Source organism: Podarcis pityusensis (genome assembly GCF_964106645.2).
Source record: "Podarcis pityusensis genome assembly, chromosome: 1".
NCBI lineage: Eukaryota > Metazoa > Chordata > Lepidosauria > Squamata > Lacertidae > Podarcis > Podarcis pityusensis.
Window position 1 is genome coordinate 110,468,909 of NC_138028.1, and position 27,183 is coordinate 110,496,091.

Below are 27,183 nucleotides of genomic sequence, written 5' to 3' on the forward strand. Positions count from 1 at the left end.
TCACATTTCTCCAATGGCCCTAGCTAGAACCAGAACTAATTCTGAGCCTGCCTTTCAAAGGCACAGCTAAATGAACTTATTTCAGCGCCAGCGCTTAGCTCTGGGAGAAATAGATGTGATCATATGGAGTTCATTTCTCTCACCACTGGGTATTCACAACCAGAGAAACCCATTGAGAGGCTTCCCAGGGAGGGGTAATTGGCTCCGTTGTCAATACTGTTGTATAATGTAAGATGATTGTGATTGTGAAGGCACTGTGCTCATTGTTGTTTTATTTATTTTTTTAAAAAAAATCTATGGCTGGTTACTGTTTGTATAGATCAAAAAAACAATTTAAAGAGACGGAAAGGAGCCAAGTCAGAGGCTGTGAGCCCCAGTTAGCTTTGAGCCCCAACAAGTTTTAATTAAGTTGAAGGGAAGGAAGGTGACGGGTGAGACACAGTGTACCAGTGGAGAATAGGATCTTCTTCTCACTTCTCCATCTTTCCTCTAGGTATAGCAATCGAAACGAATGAAAGGCTGTGCATAAATGGTGCCCTTCTGGTGACTTTCCCTTCTCCCAAGACTCATGCATTTCATGAATGCATCCCAAGGTATCCTAGGACCATTAAGATCCTTCGAGTACTGAAGAACAATGTGGCACCAAGGATGGACATCTAGTCTTTAGAGTCAAAAAGTTGAAGTGACCTCAAAGGTAATAAAGTCCAACTCCCTAAAAATGCAGACAACCCAATGCTACAGCACCCCTGGTAGACGTCCCTCCTGCCTCTGACTCCACTTAAAAACCATTGGCAAAAGAGAATTCATCCCTTTCCCAGGCAGCCTGCTCCACACTCAAACAGCTTACACACCATCAGGTAGTTATTCCTAATGTTCAGTCAAAATTCAGCATCTTGAATTACTTTGAGAAACAGCCCCTAAAGCAAAAGTAGATGCTAACTAACGTATTGGCAAATGTTGGTTACTTACCTATCGCACAGAGAGCATGCTAACTGACCATCTGATCTGGGCAGAAGTAGAATGCCTTATGACGGTGACATGTTAAAACAGCGGCAACAATTGCTGTATGTGCTGCTGCTGCTGCTGCTGCTGCTGCTGCTGATACGACCACTGAGTGAAAGTCCCACAAAGCGTCCCCAAATCCTAACAGTTTGGGTCTGCAGCAGGAGTGGAGACACATGACTGGGACAACACGGCAGAGCTGGACTCCCAGTTGTGTTGTTGCTGCCGTTAGCAATATAGACCAGGGCAGAGTGGTGGAGAGACTGGGGCAGTGCAGGCCAATCCAGAATTTCTGCTGGTGCACTCATTCCATCCTGACCTTGCGACTCACCATTAGTAGTAGTAGTATTTATACTGCCTTATACCCGCAGGTCTTGGGGTGGTTCACAATATAAAAACACAAAATACATAATAAAAATAAGAACAACCCAAAATCCCCACTCCTCCCCAACACATTTTAAAAGGGCATTGGATGTCAATCAGCCAAACTCCTGGTTAAAGAGGAATGTCTTCGCCTGGCACCTAGAGGTGTATAATGAAGGTGCCAGCCAAACCTCCCTGGGGAGAGCATTCCACAAATGGGGAGTCACTGTGGAAAAGGCCCGTTCTCGTGTTGCCACCCTCCGGACCTCCCTTGCTGGAAGCCCAGGTCCATGATTCTGTCTTGTCCAGGCAGCCACTCACATATTCTGCAGTTGCATCAGAAGAAGGTATGAAGATCACCGGTGGGGCTAATGTGTAAGTCAGTCCAGCTGGTTTGTTGGAGATGTCACAAATGGCATGACTGAACACTCCACTTAATTGATCTAACTCCATCAGATTTATTTCGACATATTAATGACTGTTGTCTCTGGGCAACTCCTTATCTCTACCATATCAGCATGGTTTCAGGAGCAAGCATTCACTAATAAGGAGTAGCTATCCGACATGTCCTTGCCGTGTACAAATGGCTTGTTAGAGTCATATCAGATTGTAACTGAATTGCAGCAGAATTTGGAAGCAACTTAGGTGACCACTTTAGGCATCTGGTGAAGTGGGTTTTGGCTCACAAAAACTGATGGTGCAATAAAGACAGGGAGGTGAAAAACTTTTTGTTGTTGTTGGATGAGGGCCAAATTCTACCTCAGTTAGAAAGCTAAGGTAAAAACAACTCAGTAATCCCAGCAGAAGAATGCAAAGAAGGTTAATGCACAGCTAATCTAAAAGCCTTGATTGACAAGTAATCAAAGACTCAAAATTCATAATGCAATTGCGTCCCCATCTTCTTGCAGAGGAAGGTGCTACAATGCCACACTTTGTACAACATCAAACACTCTTTCCCAATCAGGTGAATAGGTCATGGTAAGGAGCAGACCCAGGGATCTGGCTGCATCTGCGTTTGGGTACCCACTTCTGTTTCAAAGACTCTTCTTTGTTTTCTTTAAAACAGACCAACATAACTATCCTGAAATTAAGTGTGCCTTCTATGTGAATAAATAAATTATTAAGCCACAAATAATGTGCAAATAAGCACATTGAACGCAGATGCCTGCATTTACAAGAATCTCAGTCTACCATCTAGGACTCATGGGAATAATGATAAAATACATCAAATTCTTTTCCTCCATATTTCTTGACTTTCATTAGTGTTTGAAAGCTTTCATTATTGTTTGAAAGCTTTCACTCAATGATTCGTTCCTTCATTGAGAATCTGACGTTGTTTGCTCGTAAAACTCTTACTAATTTTCCCTACTACAGCAAAGAACAGAATTCGACAGAGGAAGAAGAAAGCCAAATATGGGCATTCTCAAGACCTTGAGCAATTCCGAGTAATGGGACTGTATAAATACAGTATACAGTATAAATATACCCAATGCTGCATAGAGGCTACTTATAAAGCATATTGGTCACAAGAGGTAATCCCTCTAAATCAAACATGAGGTAATGCCTGTTGCATATAATGAAATTAATTAACCTATTTGGCTTATTGCTAGCTGTAAATTAATTCATGGGCTTAGTAAATCTTTGGTTACAGTATTAGTAATGCACATGAGTACTAGAATAGACAGCTGTAGTTCAGGGTTAGGGCTGAGACTCAGTAAATCTTATTCCATTTTCAAGCATCTTCACAGTTCTGTAAATCCAGGACTGTTCTTGGAAAATAGGGAAAATAGGGACACTTGGAGGGTCTGGACTTTTACAATGGTTGGTATCAGAGATATGCTAGCCCAATCCTTGCTGTGGAAGGAGAAATCCCAAAATGATTGAATAGTTCTGACTGCAAAGCTTCTTCTCTTCAGTAGCTGCCCACAGGCCACCCTGAGGATAACAGAGAATCAGCGCTGGGATTTCAAATTCTGCTATGGGCTAAGAGTGGTGCATAATTGCAATGTTTATGGTTTTGAGAATATTAAGTTATTTCAGCATTGTGGCCAATGAAAGGGCAATTGTAGGCAAAAAGTCCCCTGACTGCAGAAACTTGCACTACCAGCTTCATGTATTATATTGACAGTAAAAGCAAACGCCTGGCCTTCTGCTTCAGCTCTTGGATAAATGTCTGCGTGTGATTTAATAGAAAGGTTTATTTGCTATGCAGATGACTCTCAGCCATGCTCTGAGATGAGATGCAAAGAGAGATTTATAGCAGAAACTAGCATGCTTGAATAAGCTAAGGAATTATTCCAGCTATCTCAGACTTAAGACACTTAGGCTGCAATCCTAGGTGGCATATCTACTCAGAAATAAGCGTCACTGAGTGGAGTGTGTATGTAGAATTGCAGCCATAAGCAATAAGAAAACTGAAAAAGTATATTTCTCTGACCTTTATATTCATCCCAATAGTGATAATAAAATCAGAAATGAAACCCAGTTGCTGTCAGTGTTGCAGGAAACCTTTATTAGTCTAGATTATTAGATTGATTAGGTTATGTGTCTTGCAGGAGACTGGCTATACTTTTTTTAGCTCCCCAATCATTTCCACAGATACAGCAAGTTAAGAGTATTGGAAATTGACACTTTGACCCCTTTCAACCTGGCTGCCAAATTCTGCACTAGCTGAAGTTTGCAAACCATCTTCAGAGGCAGCCCCACATATAACATGTTGCAGTAATCTAACCTAGAGGTTACCAGAGCATAGACAACATAAGTTAGGCTATCCCTGTCCCAATAGGGATAGGTGTGCAGCTAGGCCACCAGTCGAAGCTGATGGAAGGCAAGAAGGCCACAACAGCAATGGCTCCAGAAGTACCCCTAGCTGCATACCTGCTCCTTCAAAGTGGGTGTAATCAACAGTACATGCAATGCCTGTATAGAAAAGAACTTGGAGTATTGTGGGTTACCTTGGTTCCAAATTTTGTGTAACATTATGCTGATTACCTCTGTGCTGAGGTCCTGAACCATGATGCATTTGTTTTGATTCCTGATAAGGAGTCTCCTTATATCAGACAAAGGGTTGGTTCCAGATGTACTCTTCAGTAAGCAATGGAGACTCTAATCCAGCAGAGTCCCATTGGAGGAGGTTTCACCAGTCGTCCCCACCCCCCGCCGATCCTTGAGCAAACTCTCATGTTGTTTAAGGATCTCATGAGGATCCTTAAATCCTCCAGAGCAGATTTTCAGGGGAACACAGGGGACAACCAAAGGGAGAAATAATGAGCAAAACTTGCCTTTCTCCCTTCCTCCAGCAGCAGTGTGCAGGTGTAGCCAACACAGTGGCCTCCAGGACCTCTGGACTACAATTCCCATCACCCCTAACTATTGGCCATGCTGACTGGGGTTTATGGGATTTGGAGTCCACAACATCTGGATCAAGCCTATAATTAATTCCTATCACATTACATGGCAGTGGTTTATAGCACAGTTTATTACACTATAAATAGTGCTGTGGATTTCTTTTAGCCATGCTTCGCTCCATTCCTATCCCTGACAAAAAAACAACACGTAATAGCTTTCACACATAAGGCTATTTTTGTAACACAAAGGCATTTCCCCCCAAAATGTGGTGTGCAGACCACCTGCACCACTTGCAAAAAAATAATGTATGAAATAAAAAAGAAGGGCGAAGCATATCAAAAGCATGCAGCTTAAGATTCTTGTCTGTAAATTGCCGTTTTAGCAGCGCTGTCCTTGGTGCTGATTTCTGGTCTCTTTATAGCAGAGCTTTCCAAACTGTGTGTCGGCTGCAGTGTGTAGGGTGTGTCACACGAATGCTCCCCACGCTCCACCTGGGGCTGGAATGGGGTCAGTTTAACCTCTGATTTGCTAATAAAACTGAATTACTGCGTCATGAAATGATGCGTGTCTAAAAATGTGTCACCAGCATGAGAAGTTTGGAAAGCTCTGCTTTATATGGATAGCACAATGTTCGAACCCAAAACTGGCTTCAGTGCTTTAGCCTCAAAAACCACAAAGTCAGTAAAGTTTAAATGATGATCCCTAAAACAAGTTTTGTCTCACTATTGGCTAAGAGTTTTCCTTTGTAACTAGTCCACGAATCATTGCATTAGCCTCTTTTCTGTATTGGCTAGAACCTAACTTTCTTGATGAGGTGGAGCAAACTTTCAAGAGAATCATTCCAAGCGACCTTCATGAATTTTAACTACACTTTTGCTAAGGTAGTGGCAGTGAAATTAGATTACAAAATGTTAAGAACCCACTTCAGTATGCTCAACAGCAAAATCACCACAGGCAATTAATGCACAAGTTCGCACCATTTAACTGCACACCTAGAATAACCATGACAAGAACCACCTTGTTATGAATATATATTCAAAAATACAGATTTGGATCTCCATTTTATCTACATTCATTTATTGAAAGAGTGAATATTTCCATCCTTTTATTTTTCAACAACAACAACATTTTTTTTATTTATACCATGCTCATCTGACTTGGTTGCCCCAGCCCCATTCTGGGTGGCTTACAGCACGTTTAAAAACATAATAAAACATCAAACATCAAACATTTCTTGATATAGGGCTGCCTTCAGATGTCTTCTAAAAGTTGTGTAGTCCTTGACATCTGATGGGAGGGCGTCACTGCCGAGAAGGCCCTTTGCCTGGCTCACTGTAACTTCACTTCTCGTAGTGATGGAACTGCCAAAAGGCCCTTGGAGCTGGACCTCAGTGTCACCAGATGAATAAGGTAAACAAAGGGAATCAAAGGGGCCATTGATCTGTGTTAAGTGAACTTGAGTATACATTCCGAGACCCCATGCAAAATAAGGACAGCATATACAGAAGACAGCATATACAGCATATACAGAAGACAGCATATAATGTTCACTCCACTGCTTTTAATGTATGAAGCCTGAATAATAGTTTCACAGTGAGGGATGTTCTCAGCTTCTCTTTTGCAATTGTAGAACCCACCTATCTGGCAACTCCTCAATGGCCAAAAGGATTTTGGAAGTGGTGTAGACTCTTCCAAGTTCTGATGGTTTATTATAGCAAGGAACATCCCAATAGCACTGACCATGCAAACCTAGACATGACTACTCAGAAGTGAGTTGTATTTAGTAACCCTGAGTTTCTGTTCTTGATATTCTGCAATGACTTATACTATTCCCCCCCCCCCCCAGCTTGATTTGGCTTCCTTGCAAAAGATTGTGTAGAAAGGGCACACAGAGTGACATCCACAATAGTTCCCTGTGGAACTCCCCTGCACTGGAGACTCCCCAAAGACTGAACACCATCCTGGAAGTTATGTAAATATATTCTGATCTGGAGAGGATTATAGCAAGGTATCTCTCTATACAGTGAATATCAGGAAAGAGTTTTGGTAAAAGGAGGCAAGACAAACTCCTTGCCTTCTTTGTCTTCCAGACCTGACTGTTCCACATAGCTGGTTAAAAACTTTAAAATACAATTAATCCTACATGTGGCTGTATGTGACATCATCCCAGCTTCTCCAAATGGGGTCAAATCACTTTTTATAGCTCACCTCCCATTTGAAATGCTGTAATCAGATGAAATGTTTGCCGTTTCCTTCTTTTAAGGCCAGCATATTTTTAGCCCGTAGAATGATTATATGTGACTAAACAATGCAGCTCCTGCCACAGGGGTGTAAAAACAAGGCGGCAGAAAAGCATTCGTTCTTTTTTGCCAGTAGATGGGGCTATCCCTTAATTTGCTGCCTCATTTTATTTCATTATTTATATATAAATCTCTCTCCCTCTCCCCCCACTTGCCTCTTTCTTTTTTTCTTTTTTTATCCCTCACCAGCATTTCCCCCCCCCCCCTTACGGATGTTGGGGAACACAGAGTGATTCTCAAAGGAAGACGCCAGGGCAGAAGATTACTGCAAAAAAGGTTTCCTTTTTGGTTTTAGGGTTGGATCGGTTTGTCAATGAGACAAGTGTAAAAATGGGAGACTTTGGAAAGCTACTATCCTGAGGAACCTGAACAGCTGAAGCAGGAAAACCCATATATGAAGATCTATGGATAATGGCATTGCTTGTCCTGTAATTCATCATTCTTCTTTCCAGGTAAGATGATGGACTTAAAAGAGAATATTTCCTCTGCTGGCTTTGTAGTAGTCGCACCATCAGGCCAGCTTATTGATTGTTCCTCTCTCCTGCTGGCGCACCTAGCTGGCAATTAATTTTAGATGCATGCAGAACACAAACGGCATCATTTTGGCAAGGTTTTTGTTCCATTTTGAACAGATAGCCATTTAACATCTCGCCCATCGTGTGTTTCTGTTTTCCTCATTAAAATCTGCATTTTCTGGAACGCACGGGAGAGATTTCTCTCTTGCAAACCTGTGGTCATAAGCTGTGGTTGCTGGTTCTCCTGTCAGCTACAAGTGTTAACGTTGCTTTTGTCCATCTCTCCCCCCCCCCCCATGCTTTGGTGGGTTTATTTGATGCACACAGACCAAAAAAGAAAAAATGGTGAGAAAACAACGGGGCAGATCAAGAAAACGAGGGGAGAGGGGGCTCATCAGAGTGTGGCAGGGACGTGCTGTTCTTCTGGAACATCTTCAGCACGGCAGAATGCTGCTTTTGTAATATTAATTTGTTCTCTTGCCTCGGCGTGGCATATTGTATTGGCTGTACCGTTTCATCCCAGTGAAACAGTCGTTTTTACATAGGAGACATTGTGAAAAAGAAGAGGAGGAGGAGGGAGGACACATATCAAGTATCTCAACAGTGTAGCAGGTTCTGCAAGACACACCTAATGGCTAAACCTTTCGACATGCTTGCGATTAACCTTCCTTGAAACAGGCTGAACTCCATCTTTTGACAGGTACTGATATCTCCCCTGCCCCACCCTGCATTATGTATATTATTCAGATTGTTTGGACCTGTGGGCTTCTCAGAAGGCAAATGCCACTCCCTGACTTGTCCATTCTCCCCCATTTTGATTCGAAAGCAATACATTGGGGGCTTTGTGGGTGGGGAATCACAGGTAAAGCTTGATTTTGCCCCGTAATGATTCACAGAGAGAGACCAGCAATGTTATGTGCAAATCTGCCCACGGAGAAAAAACCTTCGCTCTGTATCCTTCAGCAATAAGCAACGGAGTCAGTATTCCGGTGTCTGTGTCAGCGGCTGTCACAGCAACCGTGGTTTGCCAGTTTAATTACATGGGAAGCAGGATCAGCCTTGGCCTCCAAGAGATCCTTTGGCGCATATGCATTTTAATGAGATTTCCACTGTGGCTGCTTCTTCTTCTTTTTCCTTTGGGCGGGGGCAGGAAGGGAGGTGGGCTCTTTGCATGTTGATGCGCTCGGTTGATTCCGGAGCCGAGCACTGATTTGGAGGGTGCTGTGTGCAGCACTGTCATGGCTAGAGGGTAAATGCAGCTGTCTTCATGAGATGGTAAAGGATCCGCCCTTGTTGGGCAGGAAGTAGGGGGGAGGCACAAGTGTTGTTCCTGGCTGATGTGCCTGGGATGGGTTTTGTACACGAGAGGTGTTGAATGCCAAGCTGAGCATGATGCATCATCACCATCCCCGTGACCTCTGACCTTTTGTGCTTTCAGCAATGCATTTATTATTAAGCTCAGGTACGAATCTAAGACTCCGATTTCCAGTCAATGGAGTCGTTCATAAATAGGGTATGCGTGTACCTAAAGTTGCACAGCAGAATCTGAGGGAACACAAGATGGGAACATAGATAGAGGAAGATCAATGTGTTAGTGGGAAAAAGAGGGACTGTGTTTTCTCGGTTGGACAGAGATCTAACTAGCAATTAATTCCAAGACAGGCAGCCATGTCTGTCTTTGGCATTAAAACGGCAACAGCAATCTTGAAGGCACCTTAGACATGAACAGATTTATTGGGGCTTTTGCGGGAAAGAAACCATTTCAAATAGCACAACAGACACCTGTGATTCTGCTTCTTCAGATGTTTTGGTCACAGGGCCCAGCTAACTACATCTGCTACACCTCTTTTGGCATCACTCTTCAATAGGGTTGCCAACTGACAGCAAAGCAGACCTTGCTTGCGCCTGCGTCTTTAACAAACAAGCCTTGCATAAATCATGAGGTAAATACCGTACTTTTCTCTGTATAAAACCAGGTTGTCCTATACATGGAGCCATCTCCCCCCAATGTTCTTAAATTTGAGTCCCCCTCAAAAGGGGGCGTCTTATACATGTGGGTGTCTTATACACAGAAAAATACGGTATTTTCATGTGAGGGAATGAAAGCTTAACTATCACCTGTTAGTTGCTGCAGATCAAAGTGTGGTTAGATGCAAAGTGTGGTTAGATGCATGATCCAGGTAAAATGGAGGCTTTTTTGAGCCAGAACTCACTGGAACTCCATTCCGGCACCTCTCAGGTGGATGCCATTGCCATTCTAAGAGGTGTTCATGGTGAGTTCCAGCACCTCTTTTTTTTAGAAAATAGCACAGGGTAAAACTACCCTTCATTTAGATTTGCTATGTTCCAAATGAATATGATTGGCAGAGTATTTTCTCTAGTTACTTGGTAGTACCACCATGGTTCTCTGCAATTGAAGTACTAGGCCTCATTTTACCCACTGGAATTAATATAATTTAGATGCAACTGACTTTCTTATGATCAAGGATTGTGAATAAAAGTGGAGGCTGTTGGCACAATCTCTCCTGGGCACGTTGTCCCTCTTTGTGAAACCCATTTGGCTCCCTGGTATAGTTCTTTGCTTAGGGCAAGGAAACAAGCTGGAGAGACAATTCAAACGTGGGTGAAGGAAAACTCCAGCCAAATGCAACTGAACACTGGTGAGGCTCATCAGAGAGCCTAGCCAGTGGCAGTGAAGGCAGCAAAGGCAGCATACTTTGCTGCCTCCGCTGCCTCCTCATTGCGCTGTCCAGAAGAGTTTCCCCACGTACTGCAAGTCATTTTACAGTCTGGCCCAAAGGAAGTGGCAGAACTGATGGTAGCTCACTGTGACTTGCTTAGGATAAGTGAGGATAAAATCACTTGCATCCGCTGAGACCTTGACTCCACTGTTCCAGCAGATGAAGCTCAAGGCTGTGGACTGGCCCTCCACCCATTTTTGTGCTTGCTTCATGGCCTTCAGTTTATGGGTATACCATGGAGCTGCACAGGTTCTGCTCAACCACCCGAGTTCTCCCTGTATTACAGAGAGCAACCAGACCTGCAAAAGGAATGCCATCTACACCAGCTGGAAAATTCGCCAGAACCCTCAGGAATCCACCAGTTTCTGCACACAGACCATTTCAATAGGTTTCCCACTCCTTCAAAGGAGTTAAGCCACTGACAGCCTAAACCTCAACAGGAAGTGATCACAACCATACTCCTGTACAACTTCAACTCAGCTCAGGCACCAGTTATTTCCTGGCTGAATTGGAATTGCATATTAAAGACGTTTGTTTTTCCAGAACATCCACTCTGACTTTTCCTACCCCTATTTCAAAACATTAGAAGTGCCACTTTGTAAATTGACAGGGTACTCCTATGCAGATTTATTCAGAGGTAGGTTCCCCATTGTGTTCAGTAGGGCTTGCTTCCAGGTAAACTATTCACAGAACGGCAGCCCAAGTCTGGTGTTTGGCAAAAGATGCCTTAACATGGTTCCATTTAAAATATCTAAAATCCAATGCTTCCATTTTAAATGCCAATTTAATATTGCAAAGGGGGGAAATAGAATGTCTCGGAAGTGAGAGGGTGCTGAGCCAGCTGCAGACATGAAGATAGCCTGGTAGGCTGTAGGAAGGTTTAGTTGCAGGAGGTGATCATGCTGCCATATGCACACAAGTATTCCCTGGGGAGGAATAATCCAGCTGGCATGTGATATTGAGCAGCACAATATGCGCTAGCAGACTTGAATCATGTTGGCCACAGCATTTTCCCCAGGCTAAAGAGCAAGGTCCACTGCAAGCTGCATTTCTCTTATTGCAAACATCTTCCATAAAGTGTTGTTCTTTCTCTTACGACGAGAGGTTTTAAAGTTATTGGAATCTTTTGCGGTGGAACTCAAAGCTGACCCATGATCCTGATGTATGCTGGATCCACTTCATAGCCCAGTTCTACTTAGATGGGCAGGATGCAGAAGGCATGCCGCCACACACATGAAACCCAACAGAGAGCAAGATAGGAGGACCCGGAAGACCAAATCAGTAGTTACACGAGAGTTCAGCCCAGTGTAACTAACTGCTTTCCTGTGCTCCTTCAGCAGCAATATCAACACCACAGTAGCCATGAAAGGGGCTCCTTTGCAAACACTCCCAAGTGAATGTGCACAAGGGATTGATTTGTGCATGTGTGCAACACACACAGGAGCTTGAAGCACTTGCTGCCATCTCCACTACCCACCTCCCCTGCCCATCTAAGAACCTCAAACATTACCAGAGAAAGGAGGAGGAGAGGAGGCTGCAGCAAGAGTGATGCAGATGCTTGAAGCCTACATTTCCTGCGCAGGGAAGGGATGGTTTGTACATGTCCCAGCATCCTCCACCCAGCAGAAATTGGCTAAAGAGTACCCTTTGTGGGAGATGCCATCCCAGAGTCCCTTCACTCTGCACGGAAAGGATGCTTCAAACACCCATGCCCCCGGTCCTTCCATTTCTCCTCTCCCAAGTGTGGTTTGTGAGCCCTTGTTTATGTTCTGGAAGGGCACACAGGTCAATTACACACAGGTTCCCAGCACATGCATTTGCAATGCAACAGTCTTTAACCCCCAAACTTTGTCAATTCCATTGATTTTCAGCTGGCCTATGGTTGCAATTGCTTTCACTTTTTGTATTTTTTTTCTTGCTCTGTTTCCACGTGCCTCTTGGCTACTTTGAATTTATATGCTGGCTGGGGAATGCTCCTATTCCTGCACTTTTCTTATTGCAGTTGGTGAAATAAGATAATTCTGAGCTTGGCTGTGAAGTGCTTATCATGAGACAAAGGACTGTTTTCACACAGCCAAAGTTGGCTTGGGGTTGGCCTGATGTGCTGCTGTCCATGCTGTGTGTATTCAGAAAACATGCAAGAAAACAGGGCTATTTGGCAACAGGGTAGTGAATGTGTGATAGTGATGGCTTCAAGTTTCTGCAGACCCATCACTCACACCAGTTTACTGGTATCTTCCTGCATGATTGCCTCAAAAAGTTGGCATTTTGTCACATGTTGCCCAGTAATCAAAGTATCCATAAAGTTTGCTGGTTTCAGACAAGCTGCCCAAGTGCTATTTGACACAATCCAATTGGTGTTTACTCAGATGGCAGTTCTGTCATGTTCAGTGGGGCTTAGTCCCAGAAAGTGTGTATGGCAGAACTGGGGAACCTATGGCCCTCCAGATATTGCTGGATGACAGATCCCATCACCCATATGGTCAACCACACACTGGATGGAGCTGATCAGATTTTGAATCCAACAACGTTTGAATAAGCTTCCTCACTCCTGATGTCCCAGAATGCAACCTATGTTGTTGTTGTTTAGTCGTTTAGTCGTCTCCGACTCTTCATGACCCCATGGACCAGAGCACGCCAGGCACTCCTGTCTTCCACGGCCTCCCACAGTTTGGTCAAACTCATGCTGGTAGCTTTGAGAACACTGTCCAGCCATCTCATCTTCTGTCGTCCCCTTCTCCTGGTGTCCTCAATCTTTCCCAACATCAGGGTCTTTTCCAGGGAGTCTTCTCTTCTCATGAGGTGACCAAAGTATTGGAGCCTCAGCTTCACGATCTGTCCTTTCAGTAAGCACTCAGGGCTGCTTTGCTTCAGAATGGATCGGTTCGATCTTCTTGCAGTCCATGGGACTCTCAAGAGTCTCTTCCAGCACCATAATTCAAAAGCATCAATTCTTCGGCGATCAGCCTTCTTTATGGTCCAGCTCTCACTTCCATACATCACTACTGGGAAAACCATGGCTTTAACTATACGGACCTTTGTTGGCAAGGTGATGTCTCTGCTTTTAAAGATGCTGTCTAGGTTTGTCATTGCAACCTTAACCATCATTAATTTAGCCAAAGTAGCATTTCCCAGTTGTCTTAAGCACATGTTTAAAAGCACACCCTTTTGTTCTGAAATGGGTAAGAATTGTACTGGACCAGATTTTGCCAGGGTGCAACAAAACAAAACACCTGGCGCAAAATAAACAATTCTTGTCCCAAAGAGTTCCTGGTGCAAGAACAGCCAGTTAAGTAGATATTGGTGAGCAAAACTGTCACTTGGCTATTTTATTATGCAGTAGAGGCTTCTTGTGGCAGAAGGAGACAAAGGGAGAAGGTGTTTTTGCAAATTCCATCTGTGATCCCCACTGTCCTGAAGGGCACCCCAAAGTTTCAAAGCAGATTATCAAGTGGATGAAGTGGGAACAGAGAATCAGCAGATATCTCTTCTCTCCCCCATCCAACTTTCATCAGCGTTCCTGCTTACACGAACTCAGGACAGAAGTCAATTATTATCCTTTTCTGATCAAAAATGTGTTTCCATCATTTTGCTGACAGGTACTGTATATATATAAGAAGCAGTAAACAGACCCTTGAGGGGAGGGGAAGGGAGGGGAGGAGAGGAGAGGAGAGGAGAGGAGAGGGGAGGGAAAGGGTAGCAGAGGGAGATCAATATGATCAACTACCGGAACACAGAGTTCTTAGCAGGGCTTTATATTTGGTTGCTGGATGTCCAGACTGATCGTCCCTTGCGGGTGTTCTTGCTGGGATGGAAGTGATGATCAGAAGGTGTTCTTGCCCTTAAAAAAAACCCAAAACCTATACTTAGAATGCAATATTTTTTAAAAAAAACAAGGACCCAGACTGACTAAAAGGAAGAAAAGTAACAGGATAGCAATACCAGCTGCTCTCAAGACAATAATAGTCGACGTATTCTCCTTTTGGTCTATGCCAAAAGGTTTTATTGACCAGAGTTGTTCGCATCCTACCCCTTGCACAGAGGCATGCCAGTTCTGAGCTTAATGGGTAAATGTAGCATTTCTCAGCACTAACAGGGTGCCCCCAGACTCTCAATATTTTGTAGGAGGGATTCAAGCGCATACTGAAGTAGATTAAAGTGCCCGTAGTGCAACAGATACATTTAAAAACAACTTGAAAAGTGTGGAATGAACAAATGATTAATGGGAAGACATCTAAACATCCTGAAAGCAAATCAGGACGAATGCAGGATGAAGGTTCATAGATATATAACCGCCAACCCCAATCAAATCAGAGCAAAAAGACAGGGCCCCTCCAGGCTGATGTATCTTTGCAGGTGTCTTCTGCAACGTGTCATTGACACGATAACGGTGTGTTACTGGTGGGTTTATATTGTGCTGTCCACACACCGTTCTGCTTTATTAGCTATTCTGTGATGCATCCTTACTACCATCTCCCTATTGTCGCCTGGCAGCGAACTCCTGTGCTATAGCATAACAAAAGTGGGACCAACACCCCATCTCGGAACATTTGTGGTATAAAAAGTTACAGGATTTCAGCAGGGACGTGCATTAATTGGAAACGAAGCAGTGGGCAGGATTCAACTAATGAGTCCTATCATCGGAAGAACTGCACAAGAACATCCACTTGCTCAATGGGGCTTTCTCCTCTCTGAAATTGGCTAGAAGAGGTTGAGCAAACAGGATGCAGGGGGTTGGGGGTGAGGAATCATTCCATCTTGAAATCCAAAAGCCAAAACAATCACTTTAGTGCTGCACCGAATTCCTTCCAGCATGCCCACACCCCAATTTTTTGCAGGTGCCAACTGTACTGAAAAGTGGTATCGTGTATCACTGCCCCAATACTTTCATGAGCATATGTCATCATGAATGCATGGTAAAAAGGTCACCTGGATGGGAGCCAGAGTTTAACCCCCCCATGTTAGCTTTGTTCAATCAGAATGAATGCTGAATAAACTGGCCCTCCAGAGGAGCCCTAAATTATTCTCCTCTAGCTACAATGGAGATTGATTTTTCTATGCTGTAGAATAAGATGCTATGGGAACATTCCTACAAGTATGGAATTACTTTTACCAACATAGTATTCCTGTTACAAGAATTATTGCATACAGTGCACTCTGGGATGGAAGCTGGCAGTCACAGAAAGGACATTCGTCTGTGACCCCTATGCCTCAAGGAATCCTTGACAGCAGAAGCCAGTTTTGTGGGGGATTTGAAATGAGAAGAAATGCTGACTATGCAATACTCGGGCAGGAGCAATCCATTTATCTTTGTTTCACAGTCAAGGAAACACATAATGGCTGATCTTGCATCCTTGCAAATACTACAGCCAGCTGTTACTCAGTTCTGCCTCCATCTTTAGAGAAAAGACACAGGTTCTTTTGATAGACAAAGAAGAGGAATGAATACAAACTAGGCAGTCCTTATAGAAACAGAGATTACTTTTAGGTGGTGTGCTAAAAAAGGTAAAGGACCCCTGACAGTTAAGACCAGTCGCGAATGACTCCGGGGTTGCGGCACTCATCTCGCTTTACAGGCCTAGGGAGCCGGCGTTTTGTCTGCTCCGCAGACAGTTTTTCTGCATCATGTGGCCAGCATGACTAAGCTGCTTCCGGCGCAATGGAACACCGAAGCCAGAGCAGCACATGGAAACGCCGTTCACCTTCCCGCCAGAGTGATACCTATTTATCTACTTGCACTTTTTGGTGTGCTTTTGAACTGGCGGGAGCTGGGACCGAGCAATGGGAGCTCACCCGGTCACGGGGATTCAAACCGCCGACCTTCCGATCGGCAAGCTCAAGAGGTTCAGTGGTTTAGACCATGGCACCACCTCCCAAAATGAGGAAAGTAGGTTGGAGGGAATGATCACTAAGAAAAAGAATAAATTCCCATCTTCAGGTAGTAGAACACGCTCCTTTTCCAGCTTAAATCTGGTATCTCCCAAGTCACAAAGTAAAAGGCAGCCATTTTGGCCCACCAGAAAAATCCCAAAAGTTTTATTAGGACAATAGCTATGCAAGGCAATCTAAAAGGTCGCAAAATAGGGTGCAAGGTTTCAAGTTGCCCAGAATTCATCAACCATTGCTAATCTGGTGCCTTCCAGCTATTGTAGGCTATAATTCCCATCAGCCAGAACAGCAGGAGGGCACCAGGCTGGATAAGTCTGAGATACATGGGAATAAATGTGGGGCGGAGGGGGGGGGAGAAAGGCTGCTGAAAATGAGGACTTCCATAGCTCAATTGGTATAGCATGAGACTCTTATTTTCAGGGTTGTGGGTTTGAGCCCCACGTTGAGCAAAAAACTCCTGCTTTGCAGGGGGTTGAACTTGATGATCCACTGGATCCCTTCCAACTCTATAGTTCTATGACGCTATGAATTCCATGAGTCAGGCAGCAACAGAGCTATCAATCTGATGGGTGTTTAGGTCTAGTGATTAAAAGTTACACAAATTAACATATAGTTCCTTCCCCTTCAAAAAATACCCATAGAGGCAAGTGGAAGGAGGCACATACAGTTTCACCAACAGGCACATATTACCTTTGCAGCTTTGGGTTCTTTTTTGTTTTTTCGGTCTCCCAGGTACCAGATTAATTTATTCTGTCCCTCCTAAACCTGGTGAACTCTAACTCACATTGCTGGTGAGCCAGTGTGGTGTAGTGGTTAAGAGCGGTAGACTCGTAATCTGGTGAACCAGGTTTGATTCCCTGCTCCTCCACATGCAGCTGCTGGGTGACCTTGGGCTAGTCACACTTCTTTGAAGTCTCTCAGCCCCACTCACCTCACAGGATGTCTGTTGTGGGGGAGGAAGGGAAAGGAGAATGTTAGCCGCTTTGACACTCCTTCGGGTAGTGATAAAGCGGGATATCAAACCCAAACTCTTCTTCTTCTTCCAACTCTCATCAACCTTAGTCAGTGTGGCGAACTGTCAAGGGCAATGGGAGCTGTTGTCCAAACCATCTGGAAAGCATCGAGTTGGGGAAGGCCGATTCAAACCATTGTCACCGATGATCAGGCTACTGCAATTTTGTAGCCCAAGACTGCTGGGGTGGTGGAGGCAAGATGATGCAATGGCTGCATACACAAATATATACATGATTAAGGGTGCCGTCCTATGCAGCTACTTGGCAGTAAGCCCCGTTGTACTTTGTGGGGCTTGCCTCCAAGGAAACACAGGTGGAATTGGTCTGCATGCTACTCTGGCTGGCATAAATATGAATGATATATCACAATACAACCGTTGCAGAGTAACTGCAGTCTTTAATGCTCTTTATAAACTCCCCTTCCCCCTGGGTGTTTTCCAACTTAATAATAAAAAGCATTCCAAGGGCATCACAACTTTTGTGATTGTAATACGTACTTGTACTTCTACCAATTGTCCTTTATGTGAATTATCTGGTCCCCAATGACCTGAGAAAATGTGTTGGCTCTGTAATTGAGCCAAGGGCAGACCAGTACCATTACAGTGTATGGCTGTGGAATGAGGGATGAATATGCTGATATGCTTTGTGATATAAAGATATTGATCTTTAGCATTATGCCAGGGAAGTGGGCCACAAAATATCTTTCCACTCAGAAGTAGACCGGAACTCCCTGGGAAGTGGGCCTGGTTTGTGTTTCTAATCTTTGATCTCTGCAGTAATTAAGAAGTGTAGCAAATTTTAGAAGTAGATGATCATACGTTCCTACCCATTTGGAGTTAGAAAGGAAGAGGGCAGAATCTATGCAATATAAAAACACAAGCGCCTTGCTGAAACAAGCCCAAGGCCTATCTAGTTGAGCATCCTGTTCTCACAGCAGCCAGTCAGGTGCCTATGGGAATCCCAAAAGCAAGACATGGGCATGACAGCACCCTTCCCACTTGTGATTCGCAGCAACATTCAGGGACATACTGCCACCAACAGCTAAGCTAACTCATACATAGCATTATCTTCCACGAAATGCAAAAAAAATTAATGGTGAGAGTGGATTTGAGGAATTAAAGCTGAGAATTCTAGGGTATGGAATCATGTGAGAAGGTTGATACAGTGGTACCTCAGGTTACATACGCTTCAGGTTACATACGCTTCGGGTTACAGACTCTGCTAATCCAGAAATAGTACCTTGGGTTAAGAACTTTGCTTCAGGATGAGAACAGAAATCGTGCTCCGGCGGTGCGGCGGCAGCAGGAGGCCCCATTAGCTAAAGTGGTGCTTCAGGTTAAGAACAGTTTCAGGTTAAGTATGGACCTCCGGAACGAATTAAGTACTTAACCCAAGGTACCACTGTATTTAGATGCTTAAGATTGACACTGGCTTCTGGAGTGCCAACAGGTATCACCAGAACTTTTTTTTCCAGCCGGAACTTTCCAGAATTCAGTTCCGGCACCTCTCAGGTGGGCCCCAGAGGTCCCAACAGTGCAGACAATGGCAAGTTGTTCAGGATGTAGTGTACCTTAATACTAGAGGAGTAAAGAACCCCAGTCTGAGCGTTGCTGAAAGCAGAACCATTCTTAAATGCAGTCCTCCTGCCATCATGTCAAGTCTGCAATAATGCAAACATTTACCTTCAGATTAAACCCCATCAAACATAATGGAACTGACTTTTGAGTTTTGGACAAGGCTACAAGATGTATTAATATATTTAAACTTCATATAGCTTTTTTGGCGGGGGGGGGGGTGCTAAATCTGAAGTTGTCAGCAATTTGTTCCCTTGGCTTGTATCACCACAGTTTTGACTCTGAACACCTGTCTACATTTTTTAAGGTCTCAATGTTCCGCTGAATGACAAGAGTTTCACCCTCCATGTGCCATCTCATTTTCCTAAGAGAATCAGAATGCCTTACCAGATAGCTCAGTTGGTTGGAGCATGGTGCTGATAACACCAACGTTGCAGGTTCGATCCCTGTATGGGATAGCAGATGATCCTCAGGGTCCCTACAATTCTAAGATTCTCCCCTCCACCCCCCCTCACTTTAGTCACATTAAATTGCCCCGTGTACTTTTTTCCCCTGTCCCAAAGGACAGCTTAGGTCTTCAGGGTTTTCATCTTCATGAATTCCTGATTAATCCATTTATCTTATGAAATTCAAGTCATTCAAAGCAACGGGGATGATACAAGGAAGCCCAGTCAGCTGTTTCAAACATTTTAAAAGCAGCGTTTTTTAAAATTGAATTGTGGGCCAATTAGCCACTCAATTTTCCTTTAGATAAAAGATGACAAACACAATAAAGACCTGCTTAATGTTTCCTAATAGTGTTTTGTATTGCCTGAGCTTTTCATTACGCAGTCCACCAATTTTCCAGGCAGGACTGTAGGGATGGTAAAGGAAACATTCCTTCCCACAGAAAACTCAAAAGGCCTGATAGTTTTTAGAAGTTACTTCTGCCAAAAGAATGTGAGAAGGGCTGTTTGTAAAATCAAGCACCCCTGCTCAAATTCCTGTCAGCAGAATTGAGGCATTGAGGTTGCTCCTTCAGCCACATACCTAGTCCTCAAAGAAGCATAACATATACTTTGGGGGATAGAGATGGCGGTCCTCTCCTTCTCCCAAATATCTGTAAAGTGAAGATGTTCTAGTGGGATGATGGGCAACGAATTACAACCCCCATGATCCCTGGTGGAAGATGTAAGTGACCATTTTATAAACAGCTAGGAGAAGGGTCAGAGGCTTTCCATCCTGTCTTCTAAGGTAACTTATTTGCTGATCAGAAGTAGGAACTAAATCCACAGAAAACTAGCCTGAAGATCAGCCAAAGAGGATCAAAAGGTATCAGAGGAATAGGCTCCAAATAGCTGGTTGCCAATACCACTGTCACAGATGAATTTTGCACCAGTGGTTGTTTCCAAACATTGTCAGCTGCAACAGTCTACTTTCTTTTGGAAGAGGGTGGGGGTTCAGGGATTTCACCTGCATGCCCCACTTACACTGTTGAAGTGGAAGCTATTAAAGAAGAAGCATATGTGGTTCAGGTTTGTTCTCTCCTTGCCTTTGTGGCTGACTTGCACAGTTTCTGACCTGCCAGACTGAACGAAGCCCACCAGGCATGTATTTTGGCCTGCCAATTTCTCAACATCCGCCTGTGTTTGCAGTAGGTGGGCTATTATATATGGATTTTAAGCTGTGTTTGATTTGGGAGAACATAGTCGACGGTTTCCCAAACTTAGGTCTCCAGCTACAGTTCCCATCATCCCTTGTCACTGGTCCTGCTAGCTAGGGATGATGGGAGTTATAGTCCAAAAAGAGCTAGAGACCCAAGTTCGGGAGACCTTGGCATAGATTATGCAGATCTGTTCTGTGCTGATGTATGAACTGGTTCTGAAACCCTAGTATTTCTCTCTCCCCTGCCCCCTCATCTGCCTGATTGGACTCTCATGTGCTCTTGCCCATCCACATAGCAAACTGAAGGCAACAATGGAATGAATGTGGGCCATTGCGGTGAACATGAGAGGAGTAGGTCACACTATCCAAACTGCAAAGCTGTTGCCCAGTGTCCCTTTCTTTTAGTGGACAGATGTCGTTTTACAGGGCAAGAAGCTAGAACATCATATATCCATAGAACACAAGCTACTTCAGAAAACAAATTTCAGCTGTACAGAACAGACATCTCAGCTCCATTGTGTTTTTTTTAAAAAATATTGATCAGCCTATTTGCTCCTGAGAGACTGGAAAGAGGTGCAAGAACAAGGAATAATGAATTAGGCATCCAACAGGGAGCCATTTTTACAGAGATGACACCAAAAAAACCAAACAAAAAAACCATGGTAAGGCTGAACAGAGCTTCTCACAGACCCTCCAAGTGTCCATATTTTCCAGGGATGTCCCTGATATGGAGAAGCTGTCCCAGTTTCTGATTTGACCCCAGCATGTACCGCTTTCCCGTAAAGGTAAAGGGTAAAGGGACCCCTGACCATTAGGTCCAGTCGTGGCCGACTCTGGGGTTGCGGCGCTCATCTCACTTTACTGGCCGAGGGAGCCGGCGTACAGCTTCTGGGTCATGTGGCTAGCATGACTAAGCCGCTTCTGGCGAACTAGAGCAGCGCACGGAAATGCCTTTTACCTTCCTGCCGGAGTGGTACCTATTTATCTGCTTGCACTTTGACATGCTTTTGAACTGCTGGGTTGGCAGGAGCAGGGACCAAGCAACGGGAGCTCACCTTGTCGCAGGGATTCTAACCACCAACCTTCTGATTGGCAAGTCCTAGGCTCTGTGCTTTAACCCACAGCACCACCGCGTCCCACAACCTGCTTTCCTTTAGAATGTCCCTATTTTCATTAGAGAAATGGTGGAGGGCATAGATTTATCCAACCCCTGTGCTGTCTGAAGGCAATCCTGTATAGTCAAGGTTTTTTATGTTTGTTTAATGTTTAATTATGCTTTTATATACGTTGGAAGCTGCCTAGAGTGCTGGGGCAACCCAATAAGATGTGTGGGGGGGGGTATAAATAATAAAATTATCGTTATGAAATGGAACGTCCCTATTTTCATCAGAGAAGTGTTGGAGGGTTGCAAATAGTGTATCACTGGCCAAGCTGTATAAATGACAAGTGAGTTTCTGTTCAATTTTTTTTTATTTAAAAAACACCTTTAAATGTGGGTGTGATTATATCTATTTCCATATATTTCAAAAAGCTGTTGCTGGAGTTGGGCTATGATGATTCAAAATGCACTTTCTTGTTAGTAAGACCAGCCGAGAGCGCCAAGTGAGTCAACCATACTAGGTTGGGCACATTTTAAAGGGTACACTGGATTAATTTTGATTGATTCCTGGGAACCATGGTAGGTTAAGGGTGCTTGGAATTGTAGCTCTGTGAGGGGAAAACTACAGTTCCCAGAATTCTCGGGGGAAGCCATGTGCTTTAAATGTGCATTTAAATGTATGGTGTGGAGATGGCATCGGTTTGCTACAGATATCATGATCTCCTGCCCAGTAATCATTATTAGGAAAAATATCTGAGAACCTCTGGATAAAAAGATTACACTGGAGTGAGAATCTTTGTTGCAAGCAAGGATTCAAGAGCCAGAACATCGACAGGGTAGCAGGGAAAGAGAGAGGCCAGACATTATGTTCTTGTAACTTAAAGCCTAGGAAACCAGTTGCTGATTTGGATCAGTGGCTGTATGTATTTTCTTCCCACTGCTCTGCGGTCTGTGGACACAAGTGGATCAAACAGTTTTTGGTGCATCCAGGGAAGGTGAATAAAACCAGGAAACATGCCTTCTAAAGCCTGATGTTTATCCATGGAGGAGCTGAGTTAATTCTATAGGCAGAATTTACTCCACAGCAGCTGGGACTGTGCAGCTGTAGGGAACTGTCACTAGCAGCTTGCTTCCCGAGGGAGAATTTTCATATAGTATCCATGAAAGTGTCATTTGCCCCTGAGTGGGATAATTGTGCTCTCCATATGTTTGTGGAGTTCCTAACTTTCAAGCAAGTACCTCACATGAGATGTGAAGGCCTCTGGTCTGAAGTTTTTTTGGATTTCCGTCCCTCCACCCCTGACTTCGAAAGAAATGGTATTGAATATTCGTTTCTCTTTTTTTCTCCCTCCATGGCAAAATTTTCAAGTGAGTATAGGCTTCATTTTGTTCCACACAAAGTATCTGACTGAAAGGGTGTGTGTGTGCGCGCGTGCGTAATTTTCTGTCATTCGGAATTAGAAGCACCAGCTTCACAAAGGAGCATTTTCATTATTATTTTTTAAATGAAGTCAAACTATGTTAACTTCCCCAGGCTCCTATATATGTTTTCATGTTCAGTTATGCTCCATTCTGAAATCTGGCACTGAAGACTCTGGAAAAAGGAACATACATTATCTGAACTAAAAAATAAATAAAACCAGTCCTCTAACTCAAGACATGGGGGAGTTGTGGCCCTCCAGATGTTGTTGACTACATCTTCCATTGGCCCTGACCATGGACCTTTTGTTGGTAGCTGCCCAGAATGGCTGGGATACCTTCAAAATGGTTCTTACTGGCTTCACAGCATGTTCACAACATGATGAATTCTAGATATGACAACTTCCTGTGAGGAGGGGATTCCACATATTCCACATTGCCACAAGAACATTACCGTCCCATCCAAATAATTATCAGTCGTGCATGCCTATTTTCCAAAGTGCTTGCTCTCCCTGTAGAGAAATAGCTAGCTGCAGCAGTGTACCCAATGGCCTGGTTCACGCAGCATGCTAAGCCAAACCATTGCTTTGTTCTCAGTTTACAGCTCATGGTTAGTCACCAATCTGGGTTCAGGCAACACACTGCAACCAAGCAATGGCTTAGCTCAATGAAGTGCAGCAGCAAAATGGACGTGGAGAAGCAAAGCCATCATGATCTGCTGTCCAGGAGCTCACATTTGCTAAACCATGGCTTGGTTTAAAGTGATATGAGAACCAGGCCAGTGACTTCTATTAACACAATTGCAAGCCAAGCCAAACAAGGCAAAGCCACTCAAATTCTGGCTTGTCAGGACGGTTGGAGAGTTATATAGCAGCACACCTGGGTTTGCTACTGTAAGTACATTTAACAGAGAGCTGCAGTCAGTCAGTTCTGGTCCTGACAAATGTACCTGCATGACACACATATTTTCAAATACCCATTTGCTCTACTCACACATTTACATTTTTAGGCATAAGCCTAAAACTGTAATGTGTTGATCTGTGCTCATGGTGCTAATTATAGCTCTGATTTCTCTCTCTCTCTCCACTTTTAAATTATAGCTCTGATTTAATGCTTTTTTTATTGTATTTATGCACATATATAAATATAATTGTAAGCCACCTGGAGGCCCCATCAAGGGCCAAAAGGCAGAGCATAAATGATTTTATAAAGAAGAAACTTTCAGATAAGTTACTGCTGCATATCAGGTTGAAAGGGGTGTGCCGAGTGAACTGGTTTTGTGGCAGCTGAAAAGTCTTTTAGACTGGTGAGTGATCTCCATTCCTGCCCACGTCTATCACCATTTTTAGCTTATTTGACCTTTTGTGTACCACCATGAACACCAGATCTGGTGATGGTAGCAGCTGTTGGCACCCACCCACACTCTCTCTGGCTCACATCCTGGGTTGTTTAGCATTGCAAACAAAACTGCTGGCTACATAGAAACTCTGAAATCAGGCAGCACATTCTGACTCTGAAATCAGGCAGCACATTCACAGACTGAATATCAGCTGAAGGGGAACCTCAGTGGGAGAGGGCTGTTGCCCTCATACCCTCTTTGTAGGCTTCTCGGAGGCATCTGCCTGGCAACCATGAAAAGCAGGATGCCGAACTATGTAGGCCTTTGGTCTCATCCAGGAGGGCTGTCCTTGTGCTTTTAAAATGTCTCAGGTATTTACATTTTATACACACACACAGAGTATATTTGAAACTTTAATATACAGTATTTAATGGCATGTACAGAAGACGAAGATAACTTGCCAACCTTACAAGAATTTTACTTAGATGTTTACATTTTCCTATTACAGTGGTCCTCACAGCACACCTCATCCATGTTCCTATCTTGCGCACAGTGCAAGTTTAAGTACTGCACTCCCACACACAATAAACATGGAAACAGGGACCCAATCCTTTCCCAGGGACTGCATGCACATTTATTGCGAGGAAACGCAACCCTTGTGTATACACCGCTATTCATTTATTTCACTAAATTTATATCCTGCCTCTCCTCCCTGACCGTTTGCCATATTTGTCTGGGGCTGATGGGAGTTGGGAGTCCAACTACGGAAAGTCACAAGGCCCCCATCCCTGCTAGAAGCAAGGACACTGTGAGGGAAAATGTGGAAGGAATTGCTATCTGAGTGATATCAATGTTTTCGTTCCTCTCCTTCTCAGTTAGTCATCCCTCCTAAGTGTTGCAGCTACAACACGCGAGAGAGCTGGATTTGACAATGGCAGTGCAATTTCTTTGATAGCGATGCTGACTTTGAAGCTAACTCCTTTCATGTCATTGATCTCCAGAGGTTGCTGGATTCCCAGCCAGCATGCCCAATGGTCAGGGTGGGTGGGAGTTAGAAATATAGGAAGCAGTGGCTTCCTCATACCAAGTCAGACTGTTATTCCATATTGTCTACATTGACCAGCAGTGGCTCTCCAGGATTTCAGACAAGATGTGCCCTGGAGATCCCTGTGATCAACTCATAATGGAAAGCAGATGCTCGATCAATGAGCTATGGCTGTAGTCAGGGCTTTTTTCAGCTGGAACTCCATTCCGGCACCTCTCCGGTGAGCGCCATTGCCCTTATAAGAGAACAAGGGAGGCGTTTGTGATGAGTTCCAGAATGGCTTTTTCTAGAAAAATAGCATTGGTAGTAGTTGACCTCTAAGAAGTTTCCTTGGTTTGTCAAGACCTACTCTCTCCTTCCCAAACAATGGAAGACTGGAAAAGGAAGCAGCCACCTGCTCCCCAATTTTTGGCCACTTCTTTAATGCCTGTAGTCAGTGCTATTTTTCTAGGAAAAGAGGTGCTGGAAATCACCATGAAGGCCTCCCTTGTTCTCTTATAATGGCAATGGCGCCCACCTGAGAGGGGCCAGAACTGAGTTCCAGTGAGTTCCGGCTGGGGTGGGGAAACCTTGCCTGTAGTAGTTTCCACAAGAGAACAACTGCCATGATTGCCACAAGAAGAAATTGGATATTTATGCTACTCAAGGAGCTCTGGTGCGACTTGCCCCCCCCCATTGTCTCTTCATGCACAAGACATATTCCATTCCTACCTCCCATTAAGCCACACTTCTCCCCACCCCCACGGCATTGCTGCGCATTACCCAGCCAAGGCAATCGTCATACCCACAACGCTACAGGAATATTTTTTTCGCACACCTTTCTCCCTTTTTTAGCATTGAATTCCACCACTACCCCCTCCTCTGCCGTTCGGATTCTCTGTCTCTGAATTGCTTGCAGCTTCTATTATAGCATGTAGACGTATAGCATATAGCATGTTGGGGGTGGGGTAGGGATAAAAACAACAGTAATAATGTCGGGTGTGACAAAACATTTTTTAAAAAATGCTAAATTGTCTCAAATCCTATAGCGGGGGAATAAAAAAAACACAACCTTGCTTGCACACCCCCCCCCCCCCACCGCACACTGTTCATCTAGCTGCCAGGTCACAATTCCCTGCTGCAGCTTCCAGGCCCGGTTGCTAGGCAACGCTTCCCCACTCCCTTCGCTGTGCAGCATGTTGACTGCTACGGGGTCCCTTTTCCCCCCCACAGAGCAGGCAGATCTGCTGAGGCGAAGACGTTCTCTTTACCCTGTACACCCCCAAAATGAAGGACTGGCTTTCCTTACCCCTTCCACCTCACGACCTTCATGTTTATGCTTTTGTGCAACTGGCCTACTCACCTCAGTCAGTTATCTAAGCGTGGGGTTTATTCTACAACACGAGTGATTGCTAAAGGGGTAGAATAGGTGGCCCTCATCCCTGAAAAATGTTTTGTCCTGCTCGGGTTACTTATACTGTATGTGACTTCTTCTCCATTATCTCCGTTAGCTTGGGCTGGATAGTTCAGCTGGTTATAGAGTGTGGTGCTGATAATGCCAAGGTTGCAGGTTCAATCCCTGTATGGGACAACTGCATATTCCTGCACTGCAGGGGGTTGGACTAGATGATCCACAGGGTCCCTTCCAACTCTACAATTGTATGGCTCTTGTGGAGGCTGTAGTACTTGGCGGCGGGTTACTCCTCTCTCTTTTATCATAAGTGGTACATATTTTTCAGGTGTGTTGCGTTCTGCCATTTTCTTCACACTGGTGTTAAATTTCCCAAAGCAAGATGTCACAGGGCATTGCGTCTAGATCCTATCCTATCCTGTCCTCCCCCCACATTTTATGCTTACAAGAGCCCAGTGAAATAACTCCAGTTGAGAGATAGTGAGCAGCCAAAAGTCACTCA

At 44.2% G+C, this 27,183-nt stretch overlaps 1 protein-coding gene across 2 annotated transcripts in view; it reads left to right on the top strand.

The window, feature by feature from the left end:
• The first annotated feature begins 7,142 nt into the window (after positions 1 to 7,142).
• LOC308486382 (sodium channel protein type 2 subunit alpha) overlaps positions 7,143 to 27,183 on the top strand; it is a 97,235-nt gene continuing 77,194 nt past the window's right edge. For both annotated transcript variants that reach the window (XM_081023195.1, XM_081023196.1), the window contains exon 1: positions 7,143 to 7,465. The gene's annotated coding sequence lies outside the window, so the exon portion shown is untranslated. The remainder of the gene's footprint in view (positions 7,466 to 27,183) is intronic.